This window comes from Sus scrofa, chromosome 13, assembly GCF_054392235.1.
Source record: "Sus scrofa isolate SSC_HxYL_T2T_F1_AM1 chromosome 13, Sscrofa_HxYL_maternal_Yorkshire_Landrace_v2.0, whole genome shotgun sequence".
Classification (NCBI taxonomy): domain Eukaryota; kingdom Metazoa; phylum Chordata; class Mammalia; order Artiodactyla; family Suidae; genus Sus; species Sus scrofa.
Window position 1 is genome coordinate 136,049,003 of NC_139395.1, and position 14,777 is coordinate 136,063,779.

The following is a 14,777-nucleotide window of genomic DNA, read 5'->3' on the forward strand; positions in this document are numbered from 1 at the left end:
AACTCCTTTCTAGTGCCTCGCCATGAATGGCCAGAAAACCATGGCACAAGAAGGTATCGCCTTCATTAGGAACAACAAAAAAAGCTGTTTGGTCCCCTCTTAAGTCGCCACAAAATTTTTTAAAACTAAAATCCTAAAAGGGAAAATATTTTTCTTCTTTTTCTTTGGGGGAAACAATGGGAGGAGAGAGCAAGAGCTTTGGAACCTGGTTCAAATCCTTATAAAGCCACTTACTAGCACTGAGCCTTGCGGTGATCGCCTAATTTCCTTATCTGTAAGATGAGAACAATACCACCAAGAGTGAAATGAATGGGAGCACAGATTCTGGAGCCAGACTGCCTACATTTGAAACATGAATTCTATCATTCATATATTGTATGTTTGAGGGCAGGGGAAGTGACTTAACCTGTATGGTTTCTCAGACTCCTCTTTTGTAATGTAGGAATAGTAATAGTAACTAGCTGTAGGACTGATGTGAGGATTAGGTAAGTATGTATAGCACAGATGTATAAAACACTCAGGATAATGTCTTGGCACTTGGTAATACTGTGTAAGTACTACTATTATGATGATTACTTATGTGCTTGTCATGAAGATTACAAGAGATCAAGGTCATGAAAAGTAGTTGGCCTACAGTAAACTTTTGCTAATTCTCTAATATTGGGTAAAAGGTGAACTTTGCCTTAAAAAAATGCAAATAAGGTACAAGGTCTAAGCAAACTCAATAAGAAAAGATAAGTAGCTAATCTGAAATAAGCATTACTAGGCCAATCCAGTAATGGGAGAGACAACTGGTGTTTGGGCCCAACCAGAATAGATAGACTTTGATGAACACCCTGAGTATTCTAAAAAGGCCATATGCTAGGATAAATAAAACACCAAGGAAGTTTTCATAGGGTTAAGGGTACACTCTAAGCATAAGGACAAAATAGAAATAAACTTGCCTTAAGAAAAACTAAAACCAAGCTTAAATAAGATCAAGGTGATACAGCAGTACTTTGACTGTCAGATTAAAACTCGAGTATGGTTTGTAAGTATATAAGTCTCAACAACATATCATCTACAATATTTAGCATAAAATTAAAAATTAACAGAAATGCCATGAAGGAATTTCCATTGTGGCTTAGCAGATTAAGAACCTAACTAGTATCCAAGAGGATGTGGGTTTGATCCTTGGCCTTGCTCAGTGAATTAAGGATCTGGTGTTGCCATGAGCCACATCTGTGTAGGTAACAGATGCAGCTGGGATCCCACGTTGCAGTGGGTGTGGAGTAGGCTGGCAGCTGCAGCTCTGATTCAACCCCTGTCCTGGGAGCTTCCATATGCTGCAGGTATGGCCATAAAAAAAAGAGAAAGAAAGAGAAGAAAAAAGAAATGCCATGAAGTAGAAAAATAATCAGTAATTAAGAGACAAAACAGGAGTTCCTGTCGTGGCTCAGTGGTTAACGAATCTGACTAGGAACCATGACGTTGCGGATTCGATCCCTGGCCTTGCTCAGTGGGTTAAGGATCTGGTGTTGCCGTGAGCTGTGGTGTAGGTTGCAAACATGGCTTGGATCCCGCGTTGCTGTGGCTTTGGAGTAGGCTGGTGGCCACAGCTCCAATTGGACCCTTAGCCTGGGAACCTCCATATGCTGCGGGAGCAGCCCAAGAAATGGCAAAAAGACAAAAAAAAAAAAAAAAAAAAGAGAGAGAGACAAAACAGTTAACAGACACAGTCTCAAAGATGTTTCTATTTTTGGCAGACAAAAACTTCAAAATAACTATGATCAATATACTGGAGAAAAGGGTAGACAAAAGGGATTAAAATATGCATTATTTCCACAGAGAATCAGAATCCATAATAAAGAGTCAAATGAATCTTCTAGAATTACAAAATACTAACGTTTGAAATTAAAACTCATTGAATTTATTTAACAACAGATTGAACGTAGCAGAAGATGGAATCTGGGGAAGTGAAAACAGATTATTTAAAAATATTAAAACTGAAACAAGGGGAAAATGGAAAAAAACTGTGGTATAGGGAATGATTGCCCAACAGGGAACTGCTGTATAGCACAGGGAAATCTACCCAATATTCTGTGATAATCTATATGAGAAAAGAATTTGGAAAAGAATGGATGTGTGTATATGAATAACTAAATCACTCTGTTGTAGAGCATTAGTTATCACAACATTGTAAATAAACTATACTTCGATGAAACTATTACAAGTGCATGCAAATGAGATTTTAGATTATGAACAGAAGTCCCAGAAGAAGATGAGAGAGAGTATTTTATGGAAAAAATACTTTAAAAACTAGGGAAGAATTTTCCATATCTAATCAAAGACATCAACTCAGACTCAAGTAGCTCTTCCAATACCAAGCAGGATAAATATAAAGAGAAACTCAGAGTTCCCTTCATGGCTCAGTGCTTAAAGAACCTGACTAATATCCATGAGGATGCAGGTTTGACCCCTGGCCTTGTTCAGTGAATTAAGGATCTGGCAATGCCGTGAGCTGTAGTGTAGGTTACAGACTTGGCGCAGACCCCATGTTACTGTGGCTGTGGCAAAGCCTGGCAGCTGTAGCTCTGATATGACCTCGAGCCTGGGAACTTCCATATGCCATGCGTGCAGCCCTAAAAAGCAAAATACATACATACATACATACATACTAATCTAGAGCCAAATAGCTGAAAATTAAAGATAAGGAGAAAATCTTAGCTTCTCCAATAAAGATACTATACCTAGAAAATCCTAAAGACACTACCAGAAAACTGTTAGAGCTCATCAATGAATTTGGCAAAGTCTCAGGATACAAAATTAACACACAGAAATCAACTGTATTTTTATAAACAAACAATGAAAGATCAGAAAGAGAAACTAGGGAAACAATCCCATTTACTGTCATATCAAAAAGAATAAAATACTTAGGAATAAACCTACCTCAAGAGACAGAAGACCTGTACTCTGAAAACTATAAGACACTGATGAAAAAAATCAAAGATGACACAAGTAGATAGAAAGACATACTGTGTTCTTAGATCAGAAGAATCAATATTATCAAAATGACTATACTATCCAAGGCAATCTACAGATTCAATGCAATCCCTATTAAATTACCAATGGCATTTTTCACAGAACTAGAATAAAATATTTTAAAGTTTGTATGGAAGTACAAAAGACCTAGAATAGCCAAAGACATCCTGAGGAAAAAAAAAAAAAATGGAGCTGGAGGAATCAGTCTTCCTGACTTCAGGCTATACTACAAAGCTACACTCATCAAAACTGTATGATACTGGCACAAAAACAGAAATATAGATCAATGGAACAGGACAGAAAGCCCAGAATTAAACCCTCGCACCTACAATCAACTAATCTATGACAAAGGAGGCAAGAATATACAATGGAGAGAAGACAGTCCCTTTAATAAGCAGTGCTGGGAAAATTGGACAGCCACATGTAAAAGAATGAAATTAGAACACCTCCTAACACCATACACAAAAATAAACTCAAAATGGATTAAAGACCTAAATATAAGACCAGATACTATAAAACTCAGAGGAAAACATAGACCAAACACTCTCTGACATAAACCCAGCAACATCTTCTCAGATCTACCTCCTAGAGTAATGACAATAAAAACAAAATAAACAAATGGGACCTAATTAAACTTAAAAGTTTTTGCACAGAAAAGGAAACCCTAAACAAAACAAAAAGACAGCCATAGAATGGGACAAAATATTTGTTAATGAAGTGCTGACAAGGGCTTAATCTCCAAAAAACAACAAAAACCACCAAAAAATGGGCAGAAGACTTAAACAGATAATTCTCCAAAGAAGACATACAGATGGCCAAAAAGCACATGAAAAGATGCTCAACATCACTTATTATTATAAATGCAAATCAAAACTACTATGAGGTACCACTTTGTACCAGCCAGAATGGCCATCATCAAAAAGTCTACAAACAATAAATGCTGGAGAGGATATGGAGAAAAGGGAAGCCTCTTACACTATTGGTGGGAATGTAAATTGGTTCAACTGTTATAGAAAATAGTATGGAGATTCCTCAGAAATTTAAAAATAGAATTACCATTTGATTCAGCATTCCCATTCCTGAGAATCGAGAGAAAACCATGACTTGAAAAGATACAGGTACTCCAATGTTCACTGTGGCACTATACACAACAGCCAAGGCATAGAAACAACCTAAATGCCTGCTGACTGAGGAGTAGATAAAGAAGATGTGGTACATATACCCAATGGAATATTACTCATCCATTAAAAGGAAAGAAATAATGGCATTTGCAGCAACATGGATGAACCTAGAAATTATCATACTAAGTGAAGTGAGTCAGACAGTGAGACACCAACATCATATGCTATCACTTACATGTGGAATCTAAAAAAAGGACACAATGAACTTCTTTGCAGAACAGATACCGACTCATAGACTTTGAAAAACTTATGGTTTCCAAAAGAGACAGGTTGGGGATGGGGGGATGGGCTGTGGGTCTGGGATGGAAATGCTGTAAAATTGGGTTGTGATATCATTGTACAACTAAAAATGTGATAAAGTTCATTGAGTTAAAAAAAAAAGTAACCAGTAAAAAAGACACATTGCCTTCAGAAGAATTACATTATAAATAATCACTGACTTTTTGATAGAAATCTATGGAAGCTACAAACCAATGAAATACCTTAGAAGCGCTGACCTGAAAAAATGATTCATTTAGAAGTCTATACCCACTGAAAATACATTTTTTAAAAAGAAGGTGAAATAAGGACATTTCCAGGCAGCTAGTGCTGAGAGAATTTATTGCCAGTAAATACATACTTAAAGAAATATTAAAGGATATTCCCCAGGCTGAATGAAGTTGGAGGCATGAAGGTACAAGAGAGAGAAACAACCTGAAAAAAAGTTTTAGGAAGACTTTCATTCTTATCCTTAAAACAAACAATCAAAAAAAAAAAAAAACCTGGTTAAATTAAAAACTTGTATTTGTCCTTAAAGACATTAGATAACCTGAAGACAAAGAAAGTTAAATGAACAAATTGCAGAGAGTGTTAAGATTTTCCATAGTAAGCAAATACTGGAAGAGGCTTTCACAAGAAGCGATGGTCGACCATTCTGGTAATAGGTAAATGCATGTTCCTAAAAGGAAATAATCTCACATGGTAACTTCAATCTGTAAGAAGGAATGAAGGGCACTATAAACATTAAACATGTAGATAAATATTATTAACTATGTTTTAATAGTCACTAGAAGACTATTGAGTATTCAAAGCAAAAATAACACAGTATTATTAAATATTATATATATATAAATTGATATATACTGTAAAACTAGAGAAAACATCACTTAAAATCTAATAGATGAGATAAAATGGAATACTGAATACATCTGAATAATTCAAAAGTGGGCAGGTGCTATAGACTGAATTGTGTCCTCCCCAAATTCCTATGTTGAAGCTCTATCACTGTGACTGTAACTGGGGATAGCGCCTGCAAGGAGGGGATAAAGATTAAATAAGGTCTTAAATGTGGGATCCTTATTCAACAGGGCTGATGCCTTTATAAGAAGAGGAAGAGACACCAGATTGCTCTCTGCCATGTGAGAACACAGCAAGAACACAACCGTTATAGTTAGGAAAAAAGCCTTCACCAGAAACAGAATTAGCTGGATCCTTGATCTTGGACTTCTAACCTCCAGAACCATGAAGAAATAAATTTCTGTTGTTTAAGCTGTCCAGTCTATGCCATTTTGTTATGGTAGACAGAGCAGACTAACATAGCAGGAAAGGAGGAATAAAGGAGCAAGTCACTGATAGCACAAATAGCAGGATGGTAAATTTAAACCCAACCGATCTCAATAGTCACATTAAGTGGAGATGGTCTAAATGTCTCCATTTAAAAGGCCAGTAGTGTCGGGGGGAAATACTGATTACAAGACATAGTGGTTATACTTTTTTTTTTTTTTTTTTGTCCTTTTTGTCTTTTCTAGGGCTGCACCTGCCGCATATGGAGGTTCCCAGACTAGGAATCCAATTAGAGATGTAGGCGCCAGCCTACACCACAGCCACAGCAAAGCGGGATCCGAGCTATGTCTGAGACCTACACCACAGGTCACGGCAATGCCGAATCCTTAACCCACTAAGCAAGGCCAGGGATTGAACCTGAAACCTCATGGTTCCTAGTTGGATTTGCTAACCACTAAGCCATGACAGGAACTCCGTGATTATACTTTAAACATAAAGACAGAAAGAGGTTAAAAGAAAGAGGATGGGAGTTCCCAATGTGGCTCAGCATGGATACCTGACTTGTACCCATGAGGACATGGATTTGGTCCCTGGCCCCAGTTACTAGGTTTAGGATCTGGTGTTGCCCGAGCTGCAGAGTAGGTTGGAGACACGGCTTGGATCCCATGTTGCTGTGGCTATGGATGGGCTGGGAGCTGCAGCTCCAATTTGACCTCTGGTAACCTCCATATGCCGTGGGTGTTGGCCCTAAAAAAAAAGGAAAGAGAAGAGATGGTTGGAAGTTCTCACGTGGCACAGTGGGTTAGCAATCCAATGTTGCCATAGCTGTGGCACAGGCTGCAACTGTGGTGCGGGTTCAATCTCTGGCCCTGGAACTTCTATATATGTTGTGGGTAGTGCCAAAAAAAGAAAAGAAAAAGAGGATGGTAAAAGATATATCATCTTTTAATCTTTTAATGATAAAATCACTAATCATAAGAGGGTCAATGTAGTTATATTAATATTAGAAAAAGTAGAGTCAGGGATTTCCCATCGTGGTGCAGCAGAAACGAATCCGACTAGGAACCATGAGGTTCTGGGTTCGACCCCTGGCCTCAGTGGGTTAAGGATCTGGTATTGCCGTGAGCTGTGGTGTAGGTCACAGCTGCGGCTCGGATCCCGTATTGCTGTGGCTGTGATGTAGGCTGGCAGCTATAGCTCCAATTAGACCCCTAGCCTGGGAACTTCCTTATGCTGCAGGTGTGGCCCTAAAAAGGAAAAAAAAAAAAAAAAAAAAAAAGTAGAGTCAAACATAAGGAGCATTATCAGGGATAAATGATTCATAAAAGGATTAGATCACTGGTTTTAAATCTTTCCTATCTTCCACTGTCCAAATATTGAAAGTTAAAATTCCCTTTTAAACACTGCTCTAGCTACATCACATAGATATACTGTCTTTACTGTTCAGCCAAAAATGTTTTCTAATCTCTCTTATGATTTCTTCTTTAATTTATGGATTATTTAGAGATGGTTACTTCCAAATTTTTAAAAAATTTTCCAATCAATGGTGATAAAAGTCAGAATAGTGGTTTCCTTGTAGGAGCTGGGAGTAGGAGTGCAGATATTGATAGAAAAGACTCAGGAAGGAGTTCCTGCCATGGCTCAGTGGTAACAAACCAGACTGGTATCCATGAAGACGTGGGTTCAATCCCTGGCCTCGCTCAGTGGGTAAAGGATCTGGCATTGCCATGAGCTGTGGTGTAGGTCGCAGATACGGCTCAGATCTCATGTTGCTGTGGCTGGGGTATAGGACGGCAGCTATAGCTCTGATTTGACCCCTAGCCTGGGAACTTCCATATGCCACAGGTGCGGCCCTAAAAAGCACGAGGAAAAAAAAAAAAGAAGAAGAAGAAGAAGAAGCAGGAGGAAACCTTCACAGAATTATTCTATACCCTGGTCTAAGTGGCTGTTACCTGGTGTATTGACAGGTAAATATTCATCAAGCTATATAGCTGAGATTTGTATACTTTACTGTATGTAAATTATAACTCAGCTTAAAAACCTAAAGAATTAAATAAATTCAAGTTGTGAAGAAGGAAAAAATGTTATACAGTTTAAAAATAAAAATCCATACTTATCGAGTATACAAGAGGTATCAGGCATTGATCAAGAGGCATACAACAATGACCAAAACAATTTTGTAGTACAGCAAAAGCAAACCAACATTAATAACAATAATTATTTTAGACAATAATAGCTACTATACCTTGAGCTCCTATCATTTGTCAGGCATCTTTTTTTTTTTTTAATCTGACAAACTTATGAACTAGATAGTTGTCTTCATTTTACAGGTGAGGAAACAAAGGCTAATAGAAATAAAATAACTTGCCTGATATCATACTAGCAAAACTGGATTTCAAACTCAAGAGCTCTCCAATAGCAATGCTCATGTTCATAACCCCATCCCAAGACTCCCCTTCAACTTTTTCTCACAGCATATCTGCTTGTGCCTATTGGCAGTTTTATTTTGTATATTTTGCTGTTCCTAATCTCTATTTCTTTTCTTTTCTCTTTAAAACAAATAATTATTCAATTCATTGTTCTAAGGGAGCACCCAGGGCTCCTAAGTAAGGTAGAGTTGGGAGAGGCTCAGCAAATATAATATAATATAGTACATAAGCACAGGCTGTTCTTTGATCTATGAAATAAACAGCTGCCAGCATATGTGGCTTCCACAGCCAAAGGGACGGCTCTTCACAGCTCCCTGCAGAGCAAGACCTGAGACCACAGCATCTGGGTAAACACGGTGGGATCTGCTGGGAATATGCACATAAAGGACAGTGTCTCCTGAAACAACTGTGTACAGGGCACAGTTATGTACAGGCCACAGCTCAGAAAGAAGAGTTAATGAATCATGTCAATGATTGTGAATATAGCCCCTCTCATAAGGTAAATATTCTAAACAACATGCAGTAATATCAACTACTGTGTGGTTTATTTTCCTACCTTATCTGGTTCAACAAAAGGGTCAAAACCTAAACTACACCAAAGGTACAGGAAATAGGGTTTCTGTACAATGAATTTCTTTTTTTTAATTTCATCATATACAAAAAAATACTTTAATTACCTGACATATTTATGACACTGCACTAAATCTACAGAATAATGACCTCATAGGAGTTAAATTAAGATAAATGAAGCCAAAGTTCCCAACGTGGCTCAGCGGGAAACGAATCTGATTAGTATCCATGAGGACACAGGTTTGATCCCTGGTCTCACTCAAGGGGTTAAGGCTCCAGCATTGCTGTGGGCTGTGGTGTAGGTCGCAGACATGGCTTGGATCTGGTGTTGCTGTGACTATGGCGAAGGCCAGCAGCCACAGCTCCGATTTGACTCCTCGCCTGGGAACCTCCATATGATGTGGGTGCAGCCCTAAAACAACCAAAAAAAAAAAAAGGATAAATGAAGCTGCCATGAATACAGCTATATGTACAAAGAAAGAATAAAAAAATTAGATCAAAATACACCTGACCAATAAGATGTAAGTTGTTGAGTCTTTACCCATGTAGGACAATGTATTTCTTTTAGGCAACACTCGGCTGTTTTAATCCCTACTGTTCTTTTTAACACTAATATCCTATAATAGGTTAGATGCATAAATACTATTTAATATAAATCCTCACAACCACCCTCACCACTAGGTTGATAATAATATTTCCACTTTATTGATGATGGAACTAATCATCCTTAGAGATGATTTAAAAATAATAACTTGCTCAAAGTCACAAAACTACAGGCAGAATTAAGACTCAAAGTCTTCTGACTCTGAGACCAATGTTTAAGCCACAAAATTCATATTCTCTTGGTAAGGAAAACATTTTAACACCATATTCTTTCATTTTCCAATCTTCATAACTCTTCTGCAACAAATATAATTGAATTTTTGATGACTTAAACCTGACATTTTGGGAGTTCCCGTCGTGGTGCAGTGGTTAACGAATCCGACTAGGAACCATGAGGTTGCGGGTTCGGTCCCTGCCCTTGCTCAGTGGGTTAACAATCCGGTGTTGCCGTGAGCTGTGGTGTAGGTTGCAGACGCGGCTCGGATCCCGAGTTGCTGTGGCTCTGTCATAGGCCAGTGGCTACAGCTCCGATTAGACCCCTAGCCTAGGAACCTCCATATGCCATGGAAGTGGCCCAAAGAAATAGCAAAAAAAAAAAAAAAACCTGACATTTTGAATACGACCTTGTTGTGAGACATGTTTCTACAATATTTTCTTAGCCTCTTTGCTGAAAACTCCATCTTTACCCCATCTTCCTGCTTGAAAAACAGTCACACTGATGGTAAATGACTTAAGCTTAAGAACAAAGACCTAAAGGCATAAATTGTTCATAGGGTCAGCTGAATGAGGACATAATGAGTTGCTCTAGGCACATGCAGATTGGCACACTGTTTGCACAAGCACATATGTCCTCTAAAGAATAAGAGAAAGAGGAACCTCATGGCCAAGTGGTTTATGAGCGGTCGTTAACAGAATATGCATTAGCAAAGAGAACCAAGGTGCAAACCAAGGCACACCCGGGTTGCCGCAAATAGACATGCCATTTGCGGAAGCTCAGTGAGGATTCTCGGAAATGCTATGGATAGATAGCTAACTCAAATGCTAATGATTGTTAAATGCCTAAAGGTCAGAGTAAAAGCTTAACCATCTACCAGTTAAGTGACTTTTAAATAATAAAAGAACTTATAAAATAATAATTAAAAAACCCCTATATCCTCCACCTATAGCCCCCTTCTCACTTGACGTAATCCTAAAGAGCACAATAAAAGCAGTGTGGTTTCTTGAGGCGGTGCTCTTGGTCTGTGAGACCTTGAGTCCCACCTTTACTTAAGATAAATGTCTCTGTGTCTTGTTTTATGTCAACTTTTTTCCTTAAGTTTCACAGCACCCGTTCTTCAACCCCATCCTGCTGAGCTGGTCTCAGCATGACCTAAAAATAAACATATGAGTGAAAGAGACTGAAGTAAATATGTTCTGACCCCAAAATACCAGAGCAGTTTTGTGGTTGATACGGTACTTATTTTCTTAATTAAGCTCTAATGTTAATATATTTTCTATGATTTGCCTTTTTCAATAAGCAAGGAATAGAAAATATGATGGTTAACTGAAATTGTATAAGAACTGAGTCAGGAGTTCCTACTGTGGCTCAGTGGAAACAAATCTGACTGGCATCCATGAGGATGCAGGTTCGATCCCTGGCCCTGCTCAGTGGATTGGGGCTCCTGCATTGCTGTGAGCTGTGGTGTAGGTTGCAGACATGGCTTGGATCTGGCATTGCTGTGGCTGCAGCGTAGGCTGGTGGCCACAGCTCTAATTCGACCCCTAGCCTGAGAGCCTCCATATGCCACTAGGGGTGGCCCTAAAAAGACAAAAAAAAAAAAAAAGAAAAGAAAAAAAAGAACTGAGTCAAATGCAGGTTGACCCACCATCCTGACCACCCTGGTTTGTCCAGAATGCCCTCCCCAAGGTGGGCGGGCATCATCAATCCACTGAGGTCCTGAAGAGAACAAAAATGTGCAGGAAGAAAGGATGTACACTCTCCCTCAATCTGTTGAGCTGGGACAGTGATCTTGGCTCTCAGGACTTCAGTCTTGGAATGGAATCCACAGCACCGGCTTTCTGGTTTTATGCCTTCAAACTACATCACCTACCTTCCTGGATCTCCAGTTTGCAGAGGACAGACTATAAGACATCTCAACCTCCAGAACTGCATGAGCCAATACCTGAAATACATGTCTTTATCTATATACCAGAATTCTCCAGAGGAAAAGAATCCATAAGATATACATATTATATGGAGATTTATTTTTATTATATGAATTGGCTCATGCAGTTATAGAATACAGAGGCCAAGAAGTCCACAATATGCCATCTGCAAGCTGAAGAATTAGGGAGGTTGATGGTATAATTCAAACCAAGTCCAAGGCCAGTGAATGGAGGTGCTGATGATTTCAATCCTGATCTGAATCTGAAGGCCCAAAGACAGAACACTGATGTCACAGGACATCCAAGAGAAGGTGGATGTCCCAGCTGAAACCCAGAGAGCTCACTCTTCCACCACCTTTTTGTTCTATTCAGGCATTCAAGAGATTGGAAGAATGCCCATTTACATTGGGGAAGGCAATCTGCTTTACTCAATTCCTGGATTCAAATGTTAATCTCTTCTAGAAATGCACTCATAGACAAAACCAAAAATAGTATTTTACCGGCGATCTGGGTATCCCTTAGCCTAGTCAAGTTAATACATAAAACTAACCATCATGTAAATATACATGTATCCTACTGGTTCTGTTTCTCTGGAGAATTCTGATTACATAAACAGAGTTAAAAAAAAAAAAAAAAAGTAGGGGAAAGAGATAAAACCATTCCCAAAAAAGAAAAGTACACCCTAAGTGCAAAGATACTGAAAAAAGAGTCCTAGTATATCAGGGTACTAACTAGAAAAGAATGCAAAGGAGCAGTGTTGGAAAGACAAAGCTTCTGGGAAGGAAAAGGAAGTGAAAGGAGAGATGGTGACCATGTGGTAAAGGCAAGAAGAAGCAAGAGGTGGAGTTTCTGCTGTGGTGCAGCAGGTTAAGGACCCAATGTTGTCACTGTGGTGGCACAGGTTCAATCCCTGGCCTGGTACAGCAGGTTAAGGATCCAGCGTTTCCACAGCTGTGGCATAGGCTGCAGCTGTGGCTTAGATTCAGTCTGTCCCAGGAACTTCCATGTGCTGTGGGTGTGGCCAAAACAAAAAACAAAAACCCCCAAAAACAAGAGGTAAAATTTCATATAAGACCAAAAAAAAAAAAAAAAAAAATCAAGGATATACAATTTTTCACTTAACTACCAAAAAAATTTTTAAAGTCCAGCAGTAAAAAAAAAAAAAAAAAAAAAAAAAAAAAACCAACAACAACAACAACAAAAAAGCTGTATTTAGCTATACTACAAAGACAGTGTTCTTGAATTAGGAATCTTATAAACCACTCCAAACCACCAAACCTGTCTACTAATTGCAAAGATGAAAGTAGTATTCATCTATACAAAGCTACTAATAAGGGGAAAAAAAGAAAATAAGAATCAAAACTTCAAGAGAATGAGAAGACAAGCCACAAACTTGGCTTTGAAAATATTCACAAAGATGTATCTGATAAAGAACATAATCCAAAATACAAAGGAATTTTAAGATTTAATAATAAAAAAACAGAACAACCCAATTAAAAACCGATTAAAAAAACAAAACAGATACCTCACAAAAGAATATATCCAGATGGAAAATGAGCAAATGAAAAGATATTTAACAACATATATCATTAGGAAGCTGCAAATTAAAACAACAAAGAAATTCCACTACACGCCTATTAGAATGGTCAAAATCCTAAACACTGACAATACCAAATTTTGGCAAAGATGTGGAGGAACAGGAACTCACATTCTTGTTGGTGAATATTCAAAAATGGTATAACCATTTTGAAATACAGTCTGGCAGTTCTTATACTCATACCAAGTGATCCAACAAGTGTACTTGTTGGTTACCTAAATGAGTTGAAAAGTTATGTCCACACAAAATCTCATACATGGATGTTTATAGCAGTTTTATTCATAATTGTTAAAACTTGGAAGCAACCAAGATATCCTTCAGCAGGTGAATGGCTAAACTGTAGTACATCTAGACAATAAAATATTACTCAGTACTAAAAAGAAGTGATCTATTAAATCACAAAAAGACATGGAAGAAACCTAACTGCAGATTACTAAGTGAAAGAAGTCAATCTAAAAAGGCCACATACTATATGGTTACAACTATATTACATTTTGCAGACTGCAAAACTATGGAGACAGTAAAAACCAGTGGCTGCTAGGGTTGGGGACTGAGAGCATGGGATGGATGAATAGGTGGAGCACAGAAGATTTTTAGGGCAGTGAAACTATCCTATATGACACTACAATGGTGGATACATGTCATAATACATTTGTCCAAACCTAAAGTATGTACAACACCAAGACTGAACCCTAATATAAACTATGGATTCTAGACGTTAATGATGTATCAATGTAGGCTCAATTGTAACAAACGTTCCACTCTGATACTTGATGTTAATGGGGAGGTTGGGCATGTGTGTGAGAGGCAATATAGGAAATATCTGAAATTTCCACTCAATTTTGCTATGAACATAAAACTTCTGTTTAAAAAAGTCTATTAAAAAACTTTTTAGGTAATGAAATTCCTTGCAAAAAATTAGTCATTAAGCAGACAAGAATCTGTAACATAGCTCTCCAAACTGAATTACATGTCTATAAACAATCATGTAAGGAACTTGAAAACCAAGAACAGAAGTGGGATTTTTCTATTATATAAAGAAAAGAACAAATAAAATAAGAGTTGACTGAAGTCAGAGGAATAAAAAAAGAAGACAAAATCACATGAGAAATGGAGTCTAAATTACAAGATACCTAGGGAATAACACATGTGAACAGAAGTTTAGTAAGGAGCAGTGAACAGCATAAAGAAAACAAATAAGCAGGAACTCAAATCAAGATGGCAGAGAAGTAGGGTATGAAGCGATAACATGACACAAAATACATCAAAAGTAGGACATGAAATACTTTTAAAAAAAAAACCTACATGTAAAATGATTCTCACAGAACACCTAATGAAAGTTAGTGGAAGATCTAAGACTTCCAAAAGGGCAAGAAAACCCCCACATAACTGGATAGGACGAAACAAAAAAAAGAGAGAGAAAAGAGAGAAAAAGGAAATCAGGAAGGGACCAGCACTCCTGGAAGCGAGCTGTGAAAGAGGAAAGGAATCCACACACTAGGAGGCCCCCTGACTGTTGGGAAGATCAGCTGGGACAGAGGGGGAGTCTCAAAACCTAGGAGAAAAGCACGGCAGATAGTCTGAGGAGGGCGAAGCAGAGAGAGCACCGCAGCTGCACAGATGATCTGTACCACTGCCTGGTGCAGCCCAGCCTGAGACACCTGGGTTGAGATTGGGCACTGGGGCTCA

General features: G+C 38.2%; 1 protein-coding gene across 25 annotated transcripts in view; it reads right to left on the reverse strand.

The window, feature by feature from the left end:
- Positions 1 to 14,777, reverse strand: part of MCF2L2 (MCF.2 cell line derived transforming sequence-like 2) — a 250,868-nt gene that overhangs the window by 170,695 nt on the left and 65,396 nt on the right. The gene's annotated exons all lie outside the window — the stretch shown is intronic.